Here is a 13,222-nt window from a genome sequence, read left to right as displayed (position 1 = left end):
GCATTAGGATGTCACTTGAAGTATTGGTGTATACTATTTTTTCTGTTTTTATTTATATTTTCTAAATTTTAAAACATTGTCGCCTAGTGTTAGAGTTGGGTTTGGATGTAATTTTATGTAAATCTAACCCTAAACCAAAGCGAAAATGGTAAGAAATTAGGACAAAACAGTTGAGTAACCAATATGTGACAATGACACAAAAACGCGGAAATTCGTGACAGTATCATGAAAAAGAATCAAAAAGACTATAGGTACATAATTTCGTCTGACCGGGCTGGCTATAGTAGTTTAAAGGCAGGGTCCATAATCTCTGAAAGCCAATGTTGACATTTGAAATCACCTAAACAAACATGCCCCTACCCCAATAGAATCTGGACCTTCTGTTGATAGACCCGCCCCACACATACGCAACCCAGGCAACGATGTCGGTTAGTAGACACACCCCTTTCTGCTGATTGGCTACAAGTGTGTTTTGGTAGTCAACACGACTCTCTTTTCCAAAGCGTTTTTCAGATATCATACACTCCGCCTTTAAGGTTATAGGTTTGAACCCTGGAAGGGGGCGATCCATAAACTATCATCATTATGCCCTTAAACAAGGCACTTAATCTTTGGTTAGTTCTGATAAAAGTATCTGCTAATAGTAACTGTCGATTTGGTCAAATAGTATTTTAGGGAAATGTGGTCAGAAACCCACTCATAAAGAGGTCCTGCCACTTGAGTGCTCTTGGGTACTCTCATTTTGTAGACCTCAAACCAAGCATGATAACGCTACACTGAAAGCCCTAATGCTGTTTGTACTCAAAAAGTCAAGCAATCATGACTTAAATTTTACATTTTGGATCCATACGCTGGGAGGAATACCCATAAGCCCTTGCGCCTGAAAATTTTGAATGATTTATCTTTGGCTCAATAATAACAACTGATGGGACATTTCAAAATTTCTTATAGTTTTACACTCTTTGTAGCATTATTGAGTTTTTTTGTAAATTTTAGTTTTTTGGTGAATCCAAAGTGAACTTAATTGTTTAAGTGCACTGTACAAACTCCAAGTTTGGTGAACTTAAATATATAAGTTTTTGGGAGACCCATTACTTAATTTAATTGAGGCAACGAGTTTACTCATTAAAATGAGTTCAGTCAACATATTAGGGTTTTCAGTGTACCTGCTTCAAGGCACATTCCAGATTATATAATACTGTATCAATCCCTCAAAAATCTTTTCAAATTTAATGAGGGTGTAATATGTCATGTAATCATATATGCTTATAAATAACAGGTCCCAGTCGTGTCCACAGCCCTTTACATGTTAACACATCTACTCTATCAACACAGTGAAAATCTGTGAGAATGACAACATGCATACTTTCTATCTCTCAGCAAGCAATTTTCTCAACCCTTGATAAAAATTATTTTAAAGTCTGGCTCCACTAAATTATCCTTCCTATTTGGTTAAAACAAGGAGGCTGTTTTATATAAGATTTAACAAGAATGGAAAAAAGTCACACTCGGCCAAACCATTGTGGCTTTCAATGAAGCGTGTGCCGCAGTAATGCAGACTAGCGGAGGTATTTGACTTCCACTGAATCACTATTAAAGTATTATAACTGTTGAAATGTAACTCTGCTCAAAGTTTGGCAGAACCTACATCATGTGCTTGATTGTTTTAGCAGGGAGAGAGAGAGAGAGAGAGAGAGAGAGAGAGAGAGAGAGAGAGAGAGAGAGAGAGAGACTTGTGATATCTTCAGAATGGCCCTAAGAGACCAAGTACTTGATCTTGAGACATTGCGGCTGTTGTTAATGGCCATATTTATTAGTGTAACTATCAAAAGTCCTTTACTGATGCTTAATCGAATTTTCTATCCTGTCATGGTTTCAAAACATTATTCTTTTCCAAGTAAACTCCAGTTTGATCAAATTGGTCATGCTATGATGTATTAGCATAATTTTCCTTTTTTCTTTTCTCCAGACACAACCAAGAAAACACAACATTTGGATAATTACTTTGCATGCAAAGCAATTTCCTTACTAGTTTTACTAGTAATTTCCAATGCCGGTGTACATATCACAGAGGAATTAGCACAAAAAAACCAAGGCTATCTTCCTTGTAGATGTTTTGACCAGATATCTGTCCTTAAAACATTAGAACATTCCCGTATATTAGAGAAACTGTACCGAATGGTGAATACTCAAAGCTTATATGAGCAGATTTTTTTTATTCTACTGACTGCATGTTTAATTTTCCCTGATGGTTAGCTGGTCTGTGCTCCCCGGGAGTCATATTTTACATGTTTAATATGGTAATGTTCTTTCTTCACCTTGCACATTTTAAATGCCCCCTGTGCACCAGCGTCTCAAAATAGTCATTAGCCACCTACCATTTTTTAAAGCGTATAATCTGAATGATTTCCTGTAGACACTTATCATTGTCGGTGCCCAGGGCCCAGAATAAAACATAGCGGCCATCTCTCAATACACCAAGGACCTGTTCTGAGCGTTAATCAGACCTGCTGATGTCTAAAAGACTATGTGCAGACCTGAATTACCGGGATTTATTCGAACACACCGCATATATTAACAGCTAAATTACTGCATGAGGACCGAGTCTCTCTTGACTAAGAGGTAATGAAAGTTGGTAAGCTGATGATCAAAGATGTTCTCTCGACTGATTAGCTGTGTAGTGAAGGGAAAGAGTGTAATAAAAAAAACTAAATGGCAAAAATAACTACCTATTTGCCATTGGTCGAAAATCACTCAGTCCTGCCCAAACTTGTGATACATTTTTTACTGCATTGGGCTCATTGGGATGCTGCTTGTTCACACTTTATATTAACAATGAGCATTTAAAAAACAGTGTTTATATTTTTGGGGAAGGTAACCAAATGTTTTGCTTATTATAGTGATCTTTGAATATTAAGCTGGTATGGAGCATATGGCATTGACCCTTTTGGGGGGCTTAAGCACCCATCACCTTAGCCCCATAGAAATGTTTAATGTTATTTCTTATATCAAAAGTTTCTTGTAGTGTTGTTTTTTGTGCAATAAAGTGCCGCAGGGATGATCGACACAAGGGCTAGTCAACTGGCAGCTCATGGGCCAAATGCGGCCTTCCAATCATCTTTATTTGACCCGCTGGTCTTCTTTGTCTGATTTAAATTCAACATGGTTACTTTTACCTTTCCACTGTACATGACAAATGACTGCCGAAAAACCGGAACGAGAGTCAGAAATGGGCTGCGTGGGATGCCAACCATCTGTGGGTGCATAATTATCTGATCCAATTTGAGCTTTGGATGCATAAAAACTGCGTGTGTGCCACGCTGACCAAAAGCGCTGATGTATTTCAGTGTGTTCCAGTCAAAACACTGTGTGCAAGGTGAACATTATTAATAATTTTTTGTTTAACTTTATCAGTAACACTTGAATCCTTTAAAAACTATTGATTACTGATAAGTAAATTATTAAGTATAAATACATACGTAGATTAAAGGCTCTTGCCTTGACACGGATTTACGATTAAACTGAAATTTAATTTAATTTCCATTAAGGGGGTGAACTCCGACAGTCGTGTCTCGATGAAGTGTACAATTAAAAGGCGGTTTAGCCTATATATCTTAAAAAAGAAAACATGAAGTGCAATTTTAGTCATTAGGAGAAGACTGACTGTATGTTGTGAATACTTGTAATGTAATAATTAATGAAAGTTAAACAGTTATAAACAAAAGAAGTTTAAGAGCATTACAGTTAAAAAAAATACATCTGTTCATTATTTATATTTGCACTTTTTTGTGCAATGCTCATAGTTGAACTATTAAAATGTGGTTATTGCAATGTTAAACTGCACTTGTTTTTAAAGCCGCTCTATGCATTTTCGGCGTTTTTGTCAAACAGCGACCCCTAGAGTCGCTGGAGAATACTTGCAACTGTCATTATTTCCCACTCTAGTACACCTCCGAAGATAATGACCAGGTAATGTTTCACAATTTCATACAAATATTAGGCTACTGCATAGTCTACTAAACTACTCATGATGGTAATAGGATAATAAGAAGTTTATTCCAAGTGTAGAGTGCATATAATAATAAAGTAGCCTACCGCGTTTGCTGGCTTATAACGTTTTTACATGATTGCAGCTAAATCACAAGTAAACAGTCTATAGTCTATGTCTACTGTATAATTTCATTTGTGTTCTTGTAAACATTACAAAATGCCATGACAAAGTTAATTGTGTACATTGCATTATTTCATAACATTGGTCGTTATAATGTCACTATACATGATCATTGCTATTTATCATAATAGTTTGCAAATTGTGCATGTTTACACTATTTACAACCTCTAGGCTTATTTATGCCCTGATAATTATGTGAGATATTGACAACTGTTGTGATGATAATCGCATGACATACTACAAGCAAGCGCAACAACATACAACATAGACCGCAAACAAGTTTACAAATGAGAGATTTACTTACTAGTCCATCAACAAGATTGCCAGATCCAGTGCTGTCTTTTAGCTCACGACAACGAGTAAAAGCCTGACCGAGTGGGACTCTTGTCCGGTTCCTAGCGCGGTCAGATTCTTTTTTCCTTTTCCTACTCTCTTCCGAACGTGCTTTCTTAACTTTTAAATCGTTTAGCCTCACGTCTCAAATTTGCGCGTGCAGTTGTTGTTATAGGCTTGTTTGACTTCATCCAGCGCTGCAAGAACCAACAGCCGGATGACGTCAAAGTGCCGTCTCGAATCATTCTCGCGGTACTTTGACGTCATCCGGCGGTCGGTTCTTGCAGCGCCACACGAAGTCGAACAAGCCTAACGTGTGTGACGTCGTTGCCGTAAAGCAAGTCGTGATTCTCGCGAGATTCGTCAGGGTCGCTCCTTTCAAGCTTGCATTGCTGGTTTTGCTAGCAGCGTCTTCCCCGAGCTTCAACAGGAGGATGATTCGCCTTACTATGACTTTGTTTACCACCGAAATAACTTTGAAGCTGTTATATTAAGGTAAAATAACTGCATAGTGTGTCTTTAAAATATTAAAAAAGAAAATATGAGTTTTCAGTACTTAAAAGGCAAAATACTGAATACAAGAAGTGTCTTGTAAATCTTTTTTGAAAATGCATGTTTTTTATTTATGACCAGGCAGCTGGCAGCTGTTTGCCAGTAATTTACTGTAGATTTAAATTTGTTATTTACTGGCAACAGTTTATTCAAAGTTAAATGAACATTAAACATTAATAAGTCTTTATCTTTACAAAATAAAACTAAAATAACAGCCTCATGCAAAGCATTCAGGAAACCAAAATCTGAAGGAAAAAAAACTGAAAAAGGTTGATGAGGATTTCTAGTTCCTACAATGCTTTGCATGAGGTTGTTATTTTATTGTTTTATTCTGTAAAGATAATTGTAAAGACTTCTGTAAAGACTTGTTAATGTTTCATTTTCATTTAACTTTGAACAAACTGTTGCCAGTAAATAACATAAATTTAAATCTACAGTAAGTTACTGGCAAACAGCTGCATAACTACAGCACATATTTTATAGGCTCATCCTGGAAGTTAGCAGGACACTGGTTCCCATAAAAGTCCCATAAACTTTTGTTCAGCGTAGAGCAACGTTTTTGCGATAATCCAAAAGTCTATGGGATAAATGAATGGACTTTTAGCGAGGGAACCAGTGTCACGCTAACTTCCGGGGTTGGCGTCAAAAATACGTCATCCCTGCTGCACTCTATTGGTCTATATATAGCCTGTATGAGATATTTAAGATATGCGTTTATTAGATTAATAGAAACATATCTGCTACATTCCCACAAAAAATCTATACAAATCTTATGATCTCTGCTTTATTTCATGTCATATTTGAAATAGATTCATTATCATAGTTTTGCGTCTAGTTTTAGATCTGTCTTTCACATTGTCTTTACATGTACATAAACATCACATACACCCACCAACAGAATCTAAATTCACATAAACAAGCACCATAAACCAAAGACAAAAAAATCTTTCATTGCACAAAGAACCCTATATTTACAATTTTTCTTTTATCAGATGTGATAACAATCTGCATGCATTTTTATCAGTGGTTTGACTTATTCCAAAACTTGTTAGGTTTTTGCCAGCTTGCAGATTTAGGTTTGCAGTTTTAAAGCAGATAGCGTCTGTGTTTAATGCACGGTCAGATGAGGATTAAGTTTACTGTCTGCAGGATTTTTGGCATTCAGCATTTTCTTCTCCATCTGGGTGCTCTAACTTGTTTTTGCATTGTTTGCTATTAAAGTGTGACACCATATACCATTTAACCACATTAGATCAGAACATGGCTTGGATTTGAACAAAAATGTGTTGAATTCCTAGTATAGCCATGCACGGTGCATTACTGTTGGTACCTGCAGCAGGATACAGACAGAGACGTTTGAAGAGCTATTTATAGCAGATAAAGACATGCTGCTTTAATGGCCACTGTGGACAGTCTTGACATTATAACAAAAGAGCTTTAGTTACATCAGCAATCTATTGCTCCAGGAATAGTACAGTACCTGCACACAGACAGAGCTTTGTTTTACTGAATATGTCTCTTAGGGGCGGTTTCCCGGAAAGGGTTTAGATTAATCAAGGACTAGGTCTTGGTTATGTTAGTACATTTAAGTAGTTTTTACAAGCAAATCTTACAAAAAACTTTACTGCTGCGCATCTTGAGACAAAACAATGTCACTAATATAGCTACTGTATGTCAAGATATGTCAGTGCCAATGCAATGTTTTTAAATTAAGGCAGATCAAATATGCATTTTATTCTGGAACTAGGGTAAACCCTGTTTGGGTAAAAAGCATGATGGGAAATGACTTGCTGACTACAGAGCATAATGCTTATTGGCTGGAAAGGTCAGCAGATTACAGGCACATAGAAAGCCTGCTTTGGACAGGTGCTATTCATTATTAGTGAATCTTTTCTGTAGTGTGTTGTACTTGGTCATGATCATTGATGTATGGGTCTCATCATAAAAAGTTAAAGCATCAATAAATAAAGATGAAATATGTCAATGCATCTGGTATACTCCAGTGTGTTAAGACCCAGCATGCTTACAATCACAAAACAAACACACCTGTGACCACTGGACTCCCCTTTGGCTCAGTGTTCTTATAGATGGACGTTGTCGGCCAAGTCAAACATACGGTCTGCATACCCCACCTATGGAGGGGGTTCGAAAATAGCATGTGAAACAGCTCTTTAGTGGGATCTTATAAAGTCTTTCTGACATTATGGTGTAAAGAGGAAATAAAAATGCGAGAACCTGCAGGACGAAGTGAGCTTTCACACCCCCTAAGTGTTCTGTTCTATTTTGAGCTGTGTGTTCGGTGAGTTGTTAGCGAGCAGAGATTCAGCACAGATTCGGCAAGAAAACTGTGAGGCAGCTTTAAAATAGCACAACAGCAATAGCATGGCGAGAAGCGAGTAGGGATGAGCATTTTCCAGTAATTTACTATTCGAATATTTAAGCTCATAAAGAACGAATATTCGTTTATTTAAATTATGTTAATTAAGACATGCGTGTTTTGTATTTTTCATTTTGTCATAATTTCACTGAAGGCTTATAATTAGGAAATATCCACAACAAGCTAAACTTATATTCTGTATGTATATGTATGTATGTATTTTTAAGTTAAAAACATTATAAAAAATATATATATATTTTTTAAATTCTTCAGAAAAAAAGGCGTTAAAACCCCATTTTATATTATACCAAATATTATACACTAACCCCAAATCTAAGCAAAGTTTGAGGACTTGCGAAGTTTAAAGTTTGAGGACTTGACAAAGTAGGCTATCATCATTTAAACAGACTCAAAACACCAAATAAGAGCCCAGAGCAAATGAAAAAACACATCTACATAACCGACATGTATTTGTGAATAAAGAAAACCATATTTATCCTACCTGCTTCGGTGAAAGCCCGTTCTTCTGACTAGATAATGCCGGTGTTGCGGATAAAACTCTTCCTCGTGATGATGGTTATCCGATAAAAACAACAGACGGATTGAACAAGATTGAATATCTGTATTAACATTATTTTACAAATAACGTAAGCTGGCTTGATACCTTATTGTTGACTGTGCAAAGTTACTAACGTTAGCTTCATTTAACAACATTTCACAAAGACGAAGCTTTTAAACTGCCATGTGCAGTTTTCCGGTTCATTTTCGAAGGAGCACCGCATATAATAAATGTTCTCAGTTTCATTTCGTTCTCCATGTCTGTCTAGTTGTTAACAAAATAAAGTAGACTTTATAACAGAAAGCTTACAAATCTATCATGATGTTGGCGGCGGAGAAGTTTAATAACACGTGAGCCGTCACCGTCTGCATTGCCAAACAATCAGAAATACATACAAATTAATGTTCATGTATATTTTACATTTAAGTCTGTAAAAGACAGTATAGATGAAGTGAAAAAGCATTAAATAAGTCGTATCCCTTTGGTGGCACATTAAAAACAAACAAACATTCGAATAGCATTTTTTAAATTCAAATTATTATTGCTGATCGAATATTCGAATATCCGTGCCAATCCCTAGAAGCGAGTATTGAAAATTAATATACAGGTTCCTCTGGGTTTGGCTCCATTTTAAAACAGTTTTGACCAACATGATCTCATGGAAATCTAGTCACGGAAAATTTGATCACTTTATCCGTGTCCATGTCACGGATTTCTCGTGTCATTTTATGTTTTTTTGTTTTCTTGGGGTTGCGGTTAGATTTGGGGTTTGGGTTAGGATGTATTTGAATGTATTGGTTTTTACATGTTTTTGTTTTGCTTTTAAAACTATTCTCGCCTGGAGTTGGGGTTTGGGTTAGGATGTCTAAAAATGTAACAGAAAGTGATTCCCACCCCAACCCCAAGTGACAATGGTAAGAAAATAGGAAAAAACAATGAGAAAAAAATACATAAAATGACACGAGGAATCCTTGGGAATGACACGGAAAAGACATCTGTGCTCCCGTCACGGAAAAAAGCTGAATTTTATGACATGGACACGGATGAAGTGATAAAATTTTTTGTGACTATAACACGGATTTTCGTGAAAAGGAGCAAGAAAGTTCATCCATGCTTCAACGTCCAAACCTAAAGAACTAAACTATAGTTAGGTGCAAAAAGTGTATATCAACATAAAATAAATTATAAAGATAAAAATTTTTATTAATATGTTTCCTGATGATCAAACCCATGACCTCAGTATGGCATGCATATACAGCCTTCATTTCAAATTTGCATTGAGACTTTATTTTGGGGGGTAGGTAAGAGAACCATGTTCCCCTGATTAAAGGGATAGTTTGGCCAAAAATTATATTAAACCCATGATTTACTCATCGCCCCAAGCTGTCCGAGATGCATATGTCCATCATTTCTCAGACAAACACATTTTCAGTTATTTTAGAAAATGTTTTAGATCTTTCAGTTAATCAAATGTAAAGTTACAGGGTCCACTCCTTCAATTCCAAAAAATAAAAAATGTGCATCTATCCTTCACAAAAGAAATCCAAACGGCTCCACAATGAAAACGAAGGTCTTCTGAGGGTAATCCGCGCAATGTTGTTGTAGAAATATCAGAATTTAAAACTTGATAAATTAAAATAACTAGCTTCCGGTAACGCCGCCATCTTAGTCGCGTCCGCATTCAAAATGAGAGCGTATGCAGTTTGCGGAGGGTTCTGTGGTGCTGCTCTGTGCAATGATCATGTTCACCCAATCAGGGAGCGAATGTGGGGACCCACGCCTTTGCTTACATTAGTGTCCAGTTAGGTACGTCTACATTGCAGTGTGATCCTGGAGAAGAAACCCTTGAATAGTGTGAATGCCAAGCCAAACTAAAGCATTAACCTATAAACATAGTGTTAGTTTTCAATTGTTTTAGTAACCACAGAAGTTCGATTACAAGTAATACCCCACATGTCATTTTATGTGCCTGTAAATAGATGCTGACAGACTAAATATGCTTTTGCCTGAGGAGGTAACCATGGCAACAGGATGCTCAAGCACATTTCATTATGAGCATCATTGGACATGACATTGAAAACACAAAAAAATACTGAAATGTATCTCTTTAGACAAGGATGGAGCAAGGGTTTTGAGGGAGGAAGGGAACATTGGGGAGAAATGGAACATGTTTTAACCTTTTTATCATGTATTTTGCTTCTATTCTGTTTTAATCCTTGCGAAAGGCTAAACAAATGACATGATTGCTTGTCCTAGACAGAAACAGATGAATGTCAATGCTGGCCATGATGTTTAGCAGTAATGTGATCCATACTATAGTTCAAATCTAATGATAACTAAGATAACATACAAGAAGACACATGCCTATGTTATGCATATGTGTACTGTTGGGTTATAAACAAACCTATGCTGGGTTATTTCAACCATAATGTTCAGGTAACAACAACCCATAACCCAAAAACTGTTTATAAATAAACTTTTTGACATTTGCATTTTTTCTAACTTCAGCTTACCAGGTATCTTGCAAACACCCGTTTCATAAATGACTAAACAGACACAGTTGGCGTGTTCTGCAATGGAAAGATATTATGCAACTTCTGTTCTCACTTGCCTTTCTGTTTAATGCTGTCTCAAATCTTCCACTAGTAATGAATGGCATGTAATTAAATTTATAATAACGATCAGTTGGCAGCACTTATGTTACAATGCAGTTTTGTAAATCCAGTTTTATTCACAATAACAAATTAAAGGTATGCTTTTACATACTGTATCTCTATTTACATAGAGCAGAACAATAAGATAGATTTCATAGCCGTGTAAGGATATGAATTTAACACGGTTAGTCCAGTCTCTGTGAAAGAATCCTGCGATCCATTTTCTCATTAGATGCTTATGCAATGCTGTTCTCATATTACTGCAGTCAACACAGCTGCTAGATTCCCTGGCATCTGTTATTCATACTGCTATATTGCCTTCCACAAGGCATATGCAATGCAGCACTAAGCCAGGAACACTGGCACAACAAATTCAGCATTAAACACAATTGTCTTTCCATGCAGAAGTGAGAAAGAGAGACCGAGGGAGAGATAAAGTCATCTCCATTTAGAAACCAATCAGTCGCATTATAATGGCAGATTAGAGCGTATAATTTTTCTCTGTTGTCTGCAGTGTTCCTGCATGACTTTTGCCCATTTCCTTGCACTATAAATAGCCCTGCTGAGCACACACTGGCTGTCTCTCTCTCGCTCTCTCTCGCTCTCATTACTTTTCTTTGTGTTCTTTCAGACCCTACTCTTATGACATAATCCATATTTTTGCAAGAAAAGGGTGCAAAGATTCAAGCTATTAAAGGTCTTTAAAAGGTACCCTGACTATAAAGGCACATATTGCGTAATATATTAACACTGGGATTGGCTATAGTAATGTGAATGTGACACAGTACACATGTCACATTTTTAATAAAGAATCTGTTCACTTGGAGGTCGCCATTTTGTTTACATCACAATACATGACTTCAAAAGGTCTAAGCAGTCAAACCCCATTTTCTGTTATTACTACAGCAAGGTAAACATGGTAAACAAGTCTTCATTCAGTCAATTGTAAAACAGAAGATGAGAGATATAAATGCACACAGACAGTAGGTGGCGGTATGTGGTCTTGACACCTGCATGCCATTAAAAATATAAGAACGTCAACGACTTCTGTTCAGCCCTTTCAAAATGAACCGGAGGGTAACATAAATGATGAACAATACAGAAAACGTACAAATGAAAGATGATCTGAGAGGTAAGAAGTAGGGAGTAAAACATCTTCACGTGAAAAACTATAGTAGAAACCATAGTATATTTACTATAGTACACTGTAGTAATATTTTGCGACAACCATTGCACGTCATCGACCCAGAATGCACTACACGCGGAACATGTGGCGGCCTCCACAGGTTAAAATGAGTATTACATGTTGTTGTAATAGTAGTGAAATTATTTAATGTTTTAGCAACAGATTTTAGTAGGAGAAGGCAAATCTAAAGTCTTTATAGTCGAGGTACCCTTTAAAAAAATGTATACGTCAGCTATAGAGTTTAAAACCCTAATAAACTATTTGAAGCGTTTGGTTCCAAAACACGATAAACGCCTTTTGTACCGCCAAAATCAGTATTGTATCAGTATTAAAGCAACACCAAAGAGTTTTTTTACCTTAAAATAACATTAACAAAAAAGTTTCAGACGTTCATCCACTCGAAACAGGGTGAACGGCACATTCGCTTCGCAGCCCTCTATCGGCCAAAACCGCACTAAAGAAGATTCCAACCGCCGGGTCGCGGTCCTGTAGTTCGAGTGAAAACTACAAAAACTTGCTTTACGGCAAGTTACAATTCAATCAGAGCCAGCTTTGCTCCAGTAGGTTAAATTATTTACGACAGTGGTAATGCACAATTCCGCTTCCAACCTGTAGGGGGAGCAAAGAGCAAAAACTCTTTAGTGTTGCTATAAAAGTAAATTCTTCATTTTACGCAAAATCCAATATCTGTCGTGTTATTCTGTCATCTTTCCTCCCTTTTTTCCCAAAAGATAATAAATGCCAGTCCTTCTTCTTTGCAGAATGCAATAAATCTGCTCAACAAATCAAAATGAGAGCTGATTGCTGTCAAAAAAGTTCAGCGACGACGTCCCAAGGATGGCAGCAGCAATGACAGTGTTCTTAATATGACAAAGTAAGTGTTTTGATTAATGCCATTAATGTTTATTTTTTAATCAGTGTATACCACTTGTCAACTAAGTGAATATAACATGGCAAAGATAAATGCACTTTATATATTGATTCAATAGATTTATAGCATTTTGGAAAAAAAAAATTGTGGAAAAAATAATCAGTTTTTATATTAATAAATCTTTAAAAATCATATTATGGATTTAAATTCTAATGTTATTATAACTTAAAGATGCTATGTGAAAGTTTGTAACAGAAAATAGTGGTTTTCATCTTCATCACTTTCTTGGTATATAAAACAAGTTTTTACCGAAATTATTAAAAATTGATATATTGCGTTTTGAAACCAAACTCTACATTTATTCAGTCTGAAAATAAATTAAAATGCAAAGTGGCAATCATATAAAGATCTTTGCCAGTTTGAGTAATGTAGCACCTTAGCTGAAACAAAACATGTATGTTGTCTGTTGAAAGGCATGCAGTCTGCTCATTCATTTCAGTCATGAACGTGGACATGAAC

General features: G+C 36.3%; 1 long non-coding RNA gene across 9 annotated transcripts in view; it reads left to right on the top strand.

Moving 5' to 3' along the window:
• The window catches only part of LOC129427520 (uncharacterized), a 93,184-nt gene that overhangs the window by 30,724 nt on the left and 49,238 nt on the right, over nucleotides 1-13,222 (top strand). For 5 of the 9 annotated variants that reach the window (XR_012373190.1, XR_012373192.1, XR_012373188.1 and 2 more), the window contains one exon: nucleotides 12,594-12,706. The exons of the other annotated variants lie outside the window; for them this stretch is intronic. This is a non-coding gene — a long non-coding RNA (uncharacterized lncRNA). The remainder of the gene's footprint in view (nucleotides 1-12,593; nucleotides 12,707-13,222) is intronic. 9 annotated transcript variants of the gene reach the window in all.

This window comes from Misgurnus anguillicaudatus, chromosome 14, assembly GCF_027580225.2.
Source record: "Misgurnus anguillicaudatus chromosome 14, ASM2758022v2, whole genome shotgun sequence".
Lineage (NCBI taxonomy): Eukaryota > Metazoa > Chordata > Actinopteri > Cypriniformes > Cobitidae > Misgurnus > Misgurnus anguillicaudatus.
This window is presented reverse-complemented; position numbering and strand designations above follow the sequence as displayed.